Genomic DNA, 15,246 nt, shown 5'->3' with positions numbered 1-15,246 from the left:
TTCAACCAATCAGAAAATGTGTCGTTTTTATTTCTACCAATCAGAAAACGCGTCGGTTTTATTTCATCCAATTAGAAAACGCGTTGATTTTATTTCAACCAATCAGAGAAGGCGTCAGTTTTGCTTATGAGTATAAAAACTGCGTAAAAGCAAGCAGAAGCTATTTTGAGAAGTATTTGTGTAGCATTGTGTCAGAGAAGACATCAAGTTGTGATTATTGGCTGTGAGTTTCAGACAAAGAACTCAAGAGAAGCTATAATTAAGGTAAATGATTTTTATTATGTAGTGTGTTTTTAAATAATATGTAAATGCAAATATTGAAACGAGGAAAACGTCAATGCAAACCAAAAAGAATATGCGTAATGTGAACAAGTACTACAACTATATTTCTATTTTTCAGGTGCTTCTAATTTTGTATGTGTAACTGAAAGGGACCATTAGTGAAAGATGGCGTCTTCAAGCTCCACAAACAAGGCTAACCACACTGCGGTGAGTACCTCGAAAGAGATTTTACCATTGGAATGTATATTTCTCCACTAGTTTTTTGAAATAATATATAAATCCAGAAAACAAAGAAACGAAAAAAGTAAATACAGAAATGAAAATGCGTAATATAAACAAGTACTACAACTATGTTTCTATTTTTCAGGTGTTCTTATTTGTGTACCTGTGAGTGGAAGGATCTATTACTGGAAATAACGTCAACAAAGTAACCGACAAGGACATGAGTCAAATAATTGCATCATGTCCATGTTTTTCCAATTATATCTATAAGGATTGTGTGTTGGAGACTTTGAAGAGGTATACACCTGGCAAGTATATTATATGCTGGGGATGTTATTCTAAACAAGGCAACCAACTAGCCCACGATTGTGTAGTTAACCATTTCTACGAGTGTGAGTGCGTATGCTGTAAAGATGAAGATTTACTCTCTGAACGTTATTTTATTTGCCAAGGAGAACGCTGTTTGAATAAATGCCAACGATGTGTTAAGTGGATGTGTGAGAGAATCCAGTATTATTTACAGGATTTGGATAACACAAAACATATTTTTGATTTTTATATTACTAACCATGAGGATGTTGCGGATGCTTTGACGGCACACGAGGTACAGACAGAATACAAAGCTTTTTATAGTGTGTTATGTGAAATTTCAAACAATATCGAACTAGTGAAAACTCTTATAGATCCTATACGCTCAGCAGAGCTTACTTATGGTAGCACAGGATTTTTGTGAGAGTTGAATAAAGAGAGACTGACTAATAACAGCGAAAATGGTGCAATACATTATTGATGTACAAGGATTTATTTATAACAGAAAATTTATATTGCGTGAGATTTGTGTGAGTTCTACAAATTTGGACACTGTGTATTATGCGCTTGTGAGTGTTCCCGATTATTTCAAAGAGAACAAAGAATCGCGCTGGGTTAAAGACAATCTCCATGCATTAATGTATGATATTCCTTGTGGATGTGAAATATACTATGTCCGGAGGGCAGTTAGGAACTTGAACTGTCAAGGTGGTACATTTTTCTGCAAAGGAAAATCCCAAATTATCAAAGATTTGTTTAATATTGATAACATTGTTGATTTACAAACTGTAAACTGTCCATCCCTTAAGAATTTGTATATGTTTCAAGGAGGATTGTGCAAGTATCATTCTGATACTTCTCCCCCAGCTGAACAATGTTGCGCATTCAGAAATGTTCAAAGACTTTTATGTTGGTACAATAATAAAAATATTAATGTGTAATGTATTTAGTGCAAATAATAAAGATTTGTGAAAAAGAAATGTTTTCTATGTTGTTATTTAGTTTTAAAGCCTTTATTCAAGGTATTTTCTAGTATTACTGGTTTTTTGGCTGCATCAACACATGGGTTATTTCTATTTGGTTTATTATACGAGGCTACAATCACTATATGTCTATGAGGACTAAAATCCACTGATTGAACCTTAAAGCTTAGGTTTACTATGTATATTGATTAAACACAGGACAACACGAATCTTACAGAGGATTGTAGGAGGCATAGGCCCACACGCCAGAGCCTTATTAGCCTGCAAGAACAACTTGTATGTTGAATTGTGACTGTTTAGCAATAATATTTATAAAGTTTAAATCATTTTCATTAGATTACATATATATTTTGGATTCAAATAAAACACTCAAGTTAAGTTTTTTAAGTTTATTTTTATTTAATATACAAATATAGAATATATCAAATTTACATATATGAAAAGTACTCTACCAAAGAGCAAAAGTCACATAGGGATTACGATTTAGCCGATGCTGAAATTCTTCCATGAGGGATTTGTAGTAACAGAGAAATTTTTGCCACTGTTTAAAGTTGAGGGTGACTCCATCAGAGATGCTGGTGATTTCCACTTTTATATTTTCTCCACTGCCCTCGAAGGTGAAGTAAAGTTTTCCTATAATGTTTATAGATCTGAATCTGTCTTTTTGCGTGGAGAATCTGTTTTTGTAAGTGTCGAAGATCACATCTGATTTGTAGACGCATGATGGGTACTCTTTTTTTATTTAGGACAATGTATTTTTTTTTCATGTTTCAAAATCAATTCAGTGTCTGCGAAAGTACCACGAATAATGATATCCATGTTGGCATCGATGATGAATCTGGTTTCTGGTTATATGTTGTTCATTTGGTGGGTGCCTCTGATAGACTGCATTTTGGTTTGGCATCAATAAAAAGTTTTAAAAATATGCAACTAGTGCTACAAAAGGAACGGAAATTATCGACAATTTCTGGATTATAACTAAAATTCAGTTTGCCTTTTACATATCCAATATTTACATACCAACACTAACTAGACTTCGATTTATATAAATGTAGCAGGAACTATATTTCTGAGAATCAAACTATATTAGGATTATATGTTAAACTTATACAAAATCAGATTATTCTATGTAAGTATATTTATATTGACTGGATTATTTAACAGATCAAACAGAAAGAAGGCAAATTCCACTAAACGTAGGTGATTGCATGAAAATAACTAGGTCAAGGAGTGACCAACAGTGAGCTGAGGTTATATATAGAGGGTCGCTCTTCATAATTCTTACCTTCGCTGGATCGGCGAAGGAACGCACTTGTGGGCGGTAGAACCTGAATGGGCTCCACCAAGACATCGGAGACTCGAAGCAGATGACTTGGTGGATGAACCCAAGTAGGGTCATAGGCGCTAGGGTCAATTTGGTTATTTCTTTTTGTATGAGGAACCAATTTGCCCAACTCCCCACATTAATTTACATTGCTTATAACTAATTAAATTTGAAGAAAAATTATAATCTCTTAGACTGTAAACATATTTTATATTTAGGCTGCACAAGATCCAATGATAAAATTAAAAAATGGTAACCACCCAGACAGGGACTCGAACCCTGGGCAGATAGGTTAAAACCCATCTGAGCACAAGGTATTCTTTTTTTTGAAAAGTTAGTTATGTTAAGAAATATCGTTTGAGAACTCTTTTGGTCTGGGTCGACAGAGAAGGAGACAGCATTTCCAAAATTTTACAGACTGGATGTATTTTACCACCACTATAGAGGTCTTTACTATATGTAATTCGAAACGCTAGAGTTCAGTTAGCTTTCAAAATTGAAGTTACATAGTACAATATGTTGAAGTTTTTGTGTTTGGCACACTTAACAAGTTACACTATATCTAATTACGGACATATAATACTAAAACTTTGCTAGTAGTTGATGAGATGACAGTAAATTTGAGAGTTTTAGCATTATTTGTCCTGAAATGGATATAAGTGTAACTTGTTAAGTGTGCCAAACACAAAAACTTCAACATATTGTACTATGTAACTTCAATTTTGAAAGCTAACTGAACTCTAGCGTTTCGAATTACATATAGTAAAGACCTCTATAGTGGTGGTAAAATACATCCAGTCTGTAAAATTTTGGAAATGCTGTCTCCTTCTCTGTCGACCCAGACCAAAAGAGTTCTCAAACGATATTTCTTAACATAACTAACTTTTCAAAAAAAAGAATACCTTGTGCTCAGATGGGTTTTAACCTATCTGCCCAGGGTTCGAGTCCCTGTCTGGGTGGTTACCATTTTTTAATTTTATCATTGGATCTTGTGCAGCCTAAATATAAAATATGTTTACAGTCTAAGAGATTATAATTTTTCTTCAAATTTAATTAGTTATAAGCAATGTAAGTTAATGTGGGGAGTTGGGCAAATTGGTTCCTCATACAAGAAGAAATAACCAAATTGACCCTAGCGCCTATGACCCTACTTGGGTTCATCCACCAAGTCATCTGCTTCGAGTCTCCGATGTCTTGGTGGAGCCCATTCAGGTTCTACCGCCCACAAGTGCGTTCCTTCGCCGATCCAGCGAAGGTAAGAATTATGAAGAGCGACCCTCTATATATAACCTCAGCTCACTGTTGGTCACTCCTTGACCTAGTTATTTTCATGCAATCACCTACGTTTAGTGGAATTTGCCTTCTTTCTGTTTGATCTGTTAAATAATCCAGTCAATATAAATATACTTACATAGAATAATCTGATTTTGTATAAGTTTAACATATAATCCTAATATAGTTTGATTCTCAGAAATATAGTTCCTGCTACATTTATATAAATCGAAGTCTAGTTAGTGTTGGTATGTAAATATTGGATATGTAAAAGGCAAACTGAATTTTAGTTATAATCCAGAAATTGTCGATAATTTCCGTTCCTTTTGTAGCACTAGTTGCATATTTTTAAAACTTTTTATTGATGCCAAACCAAAATGCAGTCTATCAGAGGCACCCACCAAATGAACAACATATAACCAGAAACCAGATTCATCATCGATGCCAACATGGATATCATTATTCGTGGTACTTTCGCAGACACTGAATTGATTTTGAAACATGAAAAAAAAATACATTGTCCTAAATAAAAAAAGAGTACCCATCATGCGTCTACAAATCAGATGTGATCTTCGACACTTACAAAAACAGATTCTCCACGCAAAAAGACAGATTCAGATCTATAAACATTATAGGAAAACTTTACTTCACCTTCGAGGGCAGTGGAGAAAATATAAAAGTGGAAATCACCAGCATCTCTGATGGAGTCACCCTCAACTTTAAACAGTGGCAAAAATTTCTCTGTTACTACAAATCCCTCATGGAAGAATTTCAGCATCGGCTAAATCGTAATCCCTATGTGACTTTTGCTCTTTGGTAGAGTACTTTTCATATATGTAAATTTGATATATTCTATATTTGTATATTAAATAAAAATAAACTTAAAAAACTTAACTTGAGTGTTTTATTTGAATCCAAAATATATATGTAATCTAATGAAAATGATTTAAACTTTATAAATATTATTGCTAAACAGTCACAATTCAACATACAAGTTGTTCTTGCAGGCTAATAAGGCTCTGGCGTGTGGGCCTATGCCTCCTACAATCCTCTGTAAGATTCGTGTTGTCCTGTGTTTAATCAATATACATAGTAAACCTAAGCTTTAAGGTTCAATCAGTGGATTTTAGTCCTCATAGACATATAGTGATTGTAGCCTCGTATAATAAACCAAATAGAAATAACCCATGTGTTGATGCAGCCAAAAAACCAGTAATACTAGAAAATACCTTGAATAAAGGCTTTAAAACTAAATAACAACATAGAAAACATTTCTTTTTCACAAATCTTTATTATTTGCACTAAATACATTACACATTAATATTTTTATTATTGTACCAACATAAAAGTCTTTGAACATTTCTGAATGCGCAACATTGTTCAGCTGGGGGAGAAGTATCAGAATGATACTTGCACAATCCTCCTTGAAACATATACAAATTCTTAAGGGATGGACAGTTTACAGTTTGTAAATCAACAATGTTATCAATATTAAACAAATCTTTGATAATTTGGGATTTTCCTTTGCAGAAAAATGTACCACCTTGACAGTTCAAGTTCCTAACTGCCCTCCGGACATAGTATATTTCACATCCACAAGGAATATCATACATTAATGCATGGAGATTGTCTTTAACCCAGCGCGATTCTTTGTTCTCTTTGAAATAATCGGGAACACTCACAAGCGCATAATACACAGTGTCCAAATTTGTAGAACTCACACAAATCTCACGCAATATAAATTTTCTGTTATAAATAAATCCTTGTACATCAATAATGTATTGCACCATTTTCGCTGTTATTAGTCAGTCTCTCTTTATTCAACTCTCACAAAAATCCTGTGCTACCATAAGTAAGCTCTGCTGAGCGTATAGGATCTATAAGAGTTTTCACTAGTTCGATATTGTTTGAAATTTCACATAACACACTATAAAAAGCTTTGTATTCTGTCTGTACCTCGTGTGCCGTCAAAGCATCCGCAACATCCTCATGGTTAGTAATATAAAAATCAAAAATATGTTTTGTGTTATCCAAATCCTGTAAATAATACTGGATTCTCTCACACATCCACTTAACACATCGTTGGCATTTATTCAAACAGCGTTCTCCTTGGCAAATAAAATAACGTTCAGAGAGTAAATCTTCATCTTTACAGCATACGCACTCACACTCGTAGAAATGGTTAACTACACAATCGTGGGCTAGTTGGTTGCCTTGTTTAGAATAACATCCCCAGCATATAATATACTTGCCAGGTGTATACCTCTTCAAAGTCTCCAACACACAATCCTTATAGATATAATTGGAAAAACATGGACATGATGCAATTATTTGACTCATGTCCTTGTCGGTTACTTTGTTGACGTTATTTCCAGTAATAGATCCTTCCACTCACAGGTACACAAATAAGAACACCTGAAAAATAGAAACATAGTTGTAGTACTTGTTTATATTACGCATTTTCATTTCTGTATTTACTTTTTTCGTTTCTTTGTTTTCTGGATTTATATATTATTTCAAAAAACTAGTGGAGAAATATACATTCCAATGGTAAAATCTCTTTCGAGGTACTCACCGCAGTGTGGTTAGCCTTGTTTGTGGAGCTTGAAGACGCCATCTTTCACTAATGGTCCCTTTCAGTTACACATACAAAATTAGAAGCACCTGAAAAATAGAAATATAGTTGTAGTACTTGTTCACATTACGCATATTCTTTTTGGTTTGCATTGACGTTTTCCTCGTTTCAATATTTGCATTTACATATTATTTAAAAACACACTACATAATAAAAATCATTTACCTTAATTATAGCTTCTCTTGAGTTCTTTGTCTGAAACTCACAGCCAATAATCACAACTTGATGTCTTCTCTGACACAATGCTACACAAATACTTCTCAAAATAGCTTCTGCTTGCTTTTACGCAGTTTTTATACTCATAAGCAAAACTGACGCCTTCTCTGATTGGTTGAAATAAAATCAACGCGTTTTCTAATTGGATGAAATAAAACCGACGCGTTTTCTGATTGGTAGAAATAAAAACGACACATTTTCTGATTGGTTGAAATATTCTTAACATTAGTTCATCCAAAAACCTAATAGTTATTATCCAAATGCATTAACAAATACACCCTGAAAATAGTTTGAAATATTATACACACCTTAGAACTTTGTAATATCGAATGTGAAATACAAAACGCAAAAAATAGAAAATTTAATACAAAGATTTTAAAAAATCTCTTTGTAAGTCCAAATTGCAACAAAAATGTTGCCTGAATAGTTAAAATTGTGTTATTAGAATAAAAAATTACATAAACTTGTGAAATAATAAATTAAAAATTGATAAATGTCTTTGTGAGTAAAATATAACAAACAAAATGTTGTCTGAATAGATGAAATTGGTTATTTGAGTAATAATAAGCCTAAACTTGTAAAATAAAAGGGTAGAACTTGACAAAACATACTTTTGCATCCAAAATATAATTGAAAACTTTCTTGAATTGACGAAACACACTTCGTGTGTACAAAGTTTAATTCAAAACACATTTAAAATGTGTTATTTGAGTAAACTTAGAGAATAATCCTGTAAACTTGGAAAATATATCTGTGTGTGTGTGTGTGTGTGTGTGTGTGTGTGTGTGTGTGTGTGTCCAAAATGTAATAAAAAAAACACGTTCAAATCGTGTTATTTGAGTAAATATTAGGCTAAACTTGTGAAATAAACAGATAAAAATTGAAAACTCACACTTTGTGTGTCGAAAATATAACTAAAAGTCTTTCCTAAACAGATAGAATTGTGTTATTTGAGTAAAAAATAGGCATAAACTTGTAAATAATAAATTAAAAGTTGAAAAAATCTCTTTGTAAATACAAAATATCCTGAATAGATGAAATTGTGTTATTTGAGTAATAATAAGCCTAAACTTGTGAAATAAACAAATAGAAGTTGAGAACACACACTTAGTGTGTCGAAAATGTAACTACAAGTCTTTCCTGAACAGATTGAATTGTGTTATTTTGGTAATAATAAGCCTAGACTTGTGAAATAAACAGATAGCAGTTGAGAACACACACTTTGTGTGTCGAAAATGTAACTAAAAGTCTTTCCTGAACAGATTGAATTGTGTTATTTTGGTAATAATAAGCCTAGACTTGTGAAATAAACAGATAGCAGTTGATAACACACACTTTGTGTGTCGAAAATATAACTAAAAGTCTTTCCTGAATAGTATAAATAGTGTTATTTTGGTAAAAATAGGTATAAAATTGTAAAATAATAAATTAAAAAGTTGTAAAAATATCTTTGAGAGTCCAAAATTTAATAAAAAATGTTGCCTGAAAAGTACAAATAGTGTTATTTTGGTAAAAATTAACATAAAGTTATAAAATAATAAGTTAAAAGTTGAAAAAAATGTCTTTGTGAGTCCAAAATTTAATAAAAATGTTGCCTGAATAGTACAAATAGTGTTATTTTGGTAAAAAATTAACATAAAATTGTAAAATAATAAGTTAAAAAGTTGTAAAAATATCTTTGCGAGTCCAAAATTTAATAAAAAATGTTGCCTGAATAGTACAAATAGTGTTATTTTTGTAAAAATAAGGATAAGCTGTGAAAATGTTTGACATAAAGTCAAAGTTTGGTAAAAAATAAACTCAAAATTAAGTTAAATAGCACACAGTAACATACATTTACTACCTAAATCAATAATCAAAGGGTCCTAGGTTCGTTACCCCGTGATAAAAGCAAATGGTGAAAACTGTAGGCCCCGTCCCTAATAGCTCTCCCTTCTTCATAGTACAGATAAAAAAACCTGCGCTAAAGCGTCCTGTGCCTTGGAGGCAAACCTGAGCGGAATATTAATTGGCGGCGGAAACCGGTTCTACAAGCGACGCATAGCTTCAGAGATTTGACCCTTGCTGCGCATTCTCAGACATTCTTTGTTGTCTGGTTGAATCCCTCCCCTGCCCTACAGTATTGCATAGCTTTCCCCTGTTCTTGCGTATTGGTTAACCTTGAAAAAACCAGTTCTGATTGGTCAACCGGGTTCTTCCTTTGTTCTGACGTTCTGACGTCATTTGACCTTGAACGCGCTTCCCCCAAAATTCCTTTCTCCTCTACCTGCGCGGAGTTCCCCTTGTCTGTCTGGCATCAGAGCGGAGTCGAGATTCTGAGACAGTATTCTGTCTAGCGTCTGAGATCATCGTGTTTCATAACTTAATGAAATTATTGCATAGTACTAATTAATAATATTACATATCGCGGGTTCGAGTACCGGGACCGTCCCCAATCGTAATTGGACCTGTACCTACAGCCATTACCACCGTTCATAGCTGTTCATAAACCATAGAAAACTTATTTTCAATATTATAAACATTAATATTATCGATTTATACATTACATACTTTGCAGTAGTGAATATAAAACCATATGCATAGCGTTTAGTACCTCTAATTACCTTCTATATACATATTTTTCATAAAATAAATAATTATATATTCATAAAAAGTTATAAACATGCAAATACATAAATGTAAAGTACTCTAATGATATGCAAATTTATTCATATTATGCAAATTTATTCATATTATGCAAATTAGTTCTTAATTACATGCAAATTAATTAACACCCATGCACTAATTGTCCTTGGCGTACATCAATACTACTGCTACTCGTAGAAAACAAGTTCCAAGCGATGATTTAAAAAAAAGCGTTATTTAGTTTTCGTTGTCATAATAATCGCTTCAGAATAACACTTATGTACGAATACAGTTCAAGATGGTTAAATTAATGATAGTTTTTATTTGCATGTTTATTTCAAATTTTAAAAATGATGCGGACAATTGAAAAAATAATTACCGACTTGATACTGAATAAGAATGTTGTTAAGCCAAATTTTATCGTCCCAAACTGTATTTTCCTCGATGCTCATAGCTGTGCTATTATCATTATGATTATGTGATTGTCTATTAGAATTGCTGGTGCTGAAAGCTACGTCACTATAACCTTTTAATCGGGCGTTGTGTATTGTGCAATTGCAAGATGAACAAATACCTGAAATTAACATTACTATTGATTCGTTCATTCACTGATTTTCCGAAAAAATGTGCATTAGTTTCTCGCACATTAACACTGTTAAAGAATAATATTTACTTCAATTGTCTGTGAGGCTTGTTTTGTTTCCATAATCAGATTTAAATACGGGGGAGGGGTGCACTGACAATACGGTGCAGTTTTAATATGATCAAGAGGCTTTTTACACCCTCTTTTTAACCATCAGGTAAGGATTTTAGTTAAAGGGATTTTCTCCGTTTAACACTGAAGAGTGCAAAATGGCCATATGTGCCTACGCATCCCTAAAAATTAATTCATCATCACCATCATCAAACCTGCGCTCGCTCGCTCACTCATTCATCTCGCCAAACCTGGACTGTGTATGTGTAACTGTGCATCACATTGTCATACTTCGATGAAACGACGCAATCTATGTGCGCTTGATGGTCGATTTTTCGTTCATTATCGTACAGAGTACTATAAATCAAATTTGAACATTAAAGTACATGGAATTTGTTTTCATTGTTATCGTGCGTAGAGGCGTGGTGCCACGCTTTGAAAATAGTGACCACTTATACATATAACGCGAACACAGAGATTGTTTTCAATTACGTTTGTGTATGTACTCACAATTTTATACTAGCCGCCATGTCTTGCAGGAACAACTCTGCTCCTTTATAAGCTTTCCTCACTTCTTCCTATCCTCTCGGTGACCTGAAATACAAGTTCAAATACCATTAATAGATAATTAATTATCGGCATTACAGAGACTATATTTCATAGACATTGAAATTCACACCGGATAGTGTTTTTTTTGTTGTTCCAAACCCCTTCCAGTTGCCTACTTTTCGACCAATTAAGAAGTCCCCGGTACAGTAATAATAATTTTTCAGAGAATTACCCCATAATGACATGTGATATAGAGCTAACAACAAAAGCAACATTCTAATCAGAGTTTGTAAGTTACATGATTATATACAAGAAACACAGGATAGGAAGCGCTTTCTATAGCTTTTTTATATTTTCACACCAGGTAATGATTGTACGGACATATAACTAACTTCTTACGTTAAATGTAGTAAAAGTGTAGATACATTTAAAAAACAAAAGATTCACTGGCAAAATATATTTTCCTACTAAAATTAAGGCTGTATTATTTGAAAGGAATGTGTAATGTGCAACTATTAACAGGCTGGTAATGTCAAAGTCTCATATATTTTCGACGTAACAACCCCCATAAATTTTCAAAAATACGTATGTTCACACAATGAGAGAGGTCTTGAGTAAATAATGTTGCAATGAGAGGATATTCTTGGTACGAGTATAAATTGGTAATTATTGTAAATAATATGTAGGATAATCCTATACAAAATAGACACTCTGTATAGAAAGCCACCCCTATTAACTCGTTTGTAAATGAAGTAAATCAGAAAAGTATTCTGATTGTTAGAGGATTAATGTTTCTTCTTTCGGAATTTTTAACTCCAAAGCACTACCTTCAGAAACGTTTCTAGTTTACTTAACGTTTTCTTAAAGTTATATTAATTTATCAGTTGTCGTGAAGTTACATTTAAAGCCATAATATATGATTTTACATTTCGGTGTAGAGATGATGTCTTGTTCAAAGGTTCAAACATAATTTCTACTTAACAAACAATATTAATACATTTGTAAGTAGATTAGACAAATATTCCAGATGGTTATAGTCAGGGGTAGAAATGAACAGGGCGTCCGGTCACCATGGCACCTGAAAAATGTTTAACTGGCGCCTGAATTTCCAAATATTTCAAGTTCACTTATGGAAATTTCCATTACCTTTTATTAAAATAACGAGTACAGTGTGCGTTTTCTGTATCACGTATATCATTAAATCAGGATAAGAAACACCATTATGAATTTTTGCACTGTTGGTAGCCGAATTTTAAAATCTGTAGCGATGTGGTAGTGACGGTCATATATTACGGTAGATGCAGTGGCGGCGATTGTGTTCCAAAATTACGGAGGCAAGGTGCAAAAAGTGGGGGGGGGCAAGGGCAGTTTACTTTCCCTTAGTACATAAAGTTTAGCATAATGCGGGGGCAAAAGTGGCAAGAAGTAGGGGGAACTGGCTCCCCTTGCCCCCTAATCGCCGTCACTGTTAGATAGTTATTCATGTTGTTACCGGTTAATCCAATCCAATTAATGAATTAATGCTTTAAGGTAACATTCTAAATTTTATTCAAAATGCGTAACTTTGGCTTTCTTTGCGCGTATTCGAAAATATATATACCGGGTGGCCCATAAGTAGTAGACCACACTTTGAATCGCAAATCCTCAGGATCCGGATCCTAAAATTTTTCGGATCCGGATCCGTTTAAACATCCCACATGAGCGCTTCTTTGGAAAGTAAGAATGTGTTTATAACATATTGTTACCTGCTAATATACATATGTATATAATACACACACACACACACACACACACACACACACACATACACATATATAGTGTGTGCGCGATTTGTAATTAATACACTTACAAGGGAGGTTATCTAAGTGTCCCCCTCCGATTTCCATGAAACTTGGCAGGTGTGTAGAGGGGCCCAAAAGAAGAAGTACGTGTTTTTGTGTTTCAGCTAAAAAACTGTTTTAGGGGCCAAGCCCCCCCTCAAATGTCAAGATGAGGAGAAATTGAAGTGGGGATCTGACCCCGAATCCACGTAAATATGGCATAGGAAGAAACAGGCTGCATAGGGCCTCTCTATACAACTTCCAAATTTAATGGAAATCGAAGGGGGGCAAAGGGGTCAGATCCCCACGTCAATTTGTCCTCATCTTGATATTTGAAGCGGGTTTTGCCCCTAAAACAGTTTATTAAAACGCTTATTCTATATATTTCGTAAATCGAAATGAGACCAATACTTAGAGACCGAGGAGGGAAAAGATACTTATAAAAATCAAGAGGAGGTTCAGAACAAGCACAGCGAACGGGTATGGTGCAGGGCACATCCAGCTTGCAGCAAACGCTAAAATTAATTTCTAAGAGCTCTAAAACTGAGCCTTCTAACCTAACAATTCCGCTTAGGTTTTAGTGTTTGTTGCAAGCCCGCACCGAGATCTCGAAACCAGATTGAAGAGACAATCCTCCTCACATGAGACGAAACTAGGTACTGCCAAATCTCGTTTCGTCTCTATGCCATCCTTCGGAGAGAGAGAGAGGTAAGGGGGGAGGGAGAGACACGTCAGAGAGAGAGGAGAGCAGAGAGGTTAATAAGAGTACGATGCTTTCACAACTAAGTGGTCTTTCGACATAAATATTTAGCACCCCTGATAATTACGTAGATATAGCCGACTTTCGTGGCAGAGTGGTTATCACAGGGTGCTACGCTAGGGATCTCGGGTTCGAATGCTGGCCTAGGCGATCTTTATGAATGTCCCTTCATCAATTTCATCATATCATTACTCACCCTTATCTTCCCAATTAAATTCTTGGCGGGAAAGCGAAGACAAATAAACTAAATCAATCAATCAATCGATTAAGTCGATATTGAAATTTCTACGTCAGGTTTGATCAGTTGAAAACTTCTACTGTTTTACAAACGTATCTGTTATAATAAGTAGCAAAAAAAAAAGCAGATTTAAACTTTAGAAGGAAATTGAATCCAAACTCACCGTATTGATCTGTATTTCGCCTCACAGTTGCTGCAACTACTCCACGTTTTACCTTTTTAAAATCATTTTCACTATTAGAAGATCAATTAGCTTTATAATCTTTACGGAAATGATCTTGTTCATTTAGAGGGAATTATTAACTGAAAAATATCACTTATCTCTCCGGAATGGAGAACTACCTTCGGCATAATAGTCTTCTTAAGTGTCAACTCTCTTAGCCACACATTTTTTCTGTGAGCCATATTACTTATTACTTTAGAACTCGTCTTTATCTACTCCCACGATCTACGTCCTTGTTTATGATTCTCCGGTCCCCGTGGCAGAGTGGTTAGCACATCGCGCTACGACGCCAGGAGTCCCAGGTTCGAATCCTGACCTAGATGTTTCAGAGTGTCCTTTCATCAATTTCATCATATCATCACTCATCCCTTTCTTCGCAAATTAGTCAAAAGTGGCATAAAAAGCGAAGTAAAATAAAGCAAATCAATCAATTGTGTATGATTCACTTTTCGTTGATCATCCAAATAATGCCTGCGTGTTTTTTTAAAAAAATATAAAGCCTTCGCCAACTTTTTATAACAAGTAACGTCTACTACAGAAGCAGATATCAACAGCTATGCAAAATTCATAATAAAATTCTTATTCTTCACTTTCTGGTCCTATTATAGCAGCACCCTCCCAACCCACCTCATTTCTTCCTTTCCAACTTATCCAATGTAAGATTTTCAAACTCTTCACATCATCCAGACTTGTTTCACTTTTGTATTCATGGAGTTTCCATTCCGGATAACCGCTCCCACGCCTACACGCACCTCTCCCTGTACACCACACACGCACACACAAATCCACACGCCAAGAACGAACAACACTGTAACATAAGCCCAGTCTTTCGGAACAAACCAAAGCCGCATTTGCAGCCATCTCGCACGCAACAACCACAAACACAACCGACTGCCCCGTCTACGCCGAACGCACGAATTCCGACAGACACAATCAGCAGTCGGTGGAGGTTATCGCTGCGGCCTAAGCAGTGGGAAAATACGCAAATTGCACGCATAGAATGCTGGAAGTAGACATAACAAGCGTGTATTTATCCGTTGCGACACTTATTTATCATTTATTGCGCTTTTTTTGCGCCTAAAACCAAGGACTTT

The 15,246-nt window shown here is 34.6% G+C and overlaps 1 long non-coding RNA gene across 1 annotated transcript in view; it reads right to left on the bottom strand.

Annotated features, from left to right (window-relative positions):
* LOC146002053 (uncharacterized) overlaps nucleotides 1-14,990 on the bottom strand; it is a 72,443-nt gene extending 57,453 nt beyond the window's left edge. Inside the window, exons 1-2 of the long non-coding RNA XR_014443668.1 lie at nucleotides 14,780-14,990; nucleotides 11,073-11,156 (exon numbers count right to left, since the gene is read on the bottom strand). This is a non-coding gene — a long non-coding RNA (uncharacterized LOC146002053). The remainder of the gene's footprint in view (nucleotides 1-11,072; nucleotides 11,157-14,779) is intronic.
* Between the last annotated feature and the right edge of the window lie 256 nt (nucleotides 14,991-15,246).

Source organism: Lepisma saccharinum, chromosome 1 (genome assembly GCF_977018435.1).
Source record: "Lepisma saccharinum chromosome 1, izLepSacc3.1, whole genome shotgun sequence".
In the NCBI taxonomy this organism is placed as follows: Eukaryota; Metazoa; Arthropoda; class Insecta; order Zygentoma; family Lepismatidae; genus Lepisma; species Lepisma saccharinum.
This window is presented reverse-complemented; position numbering and strand designations above follow the sequence as displayed.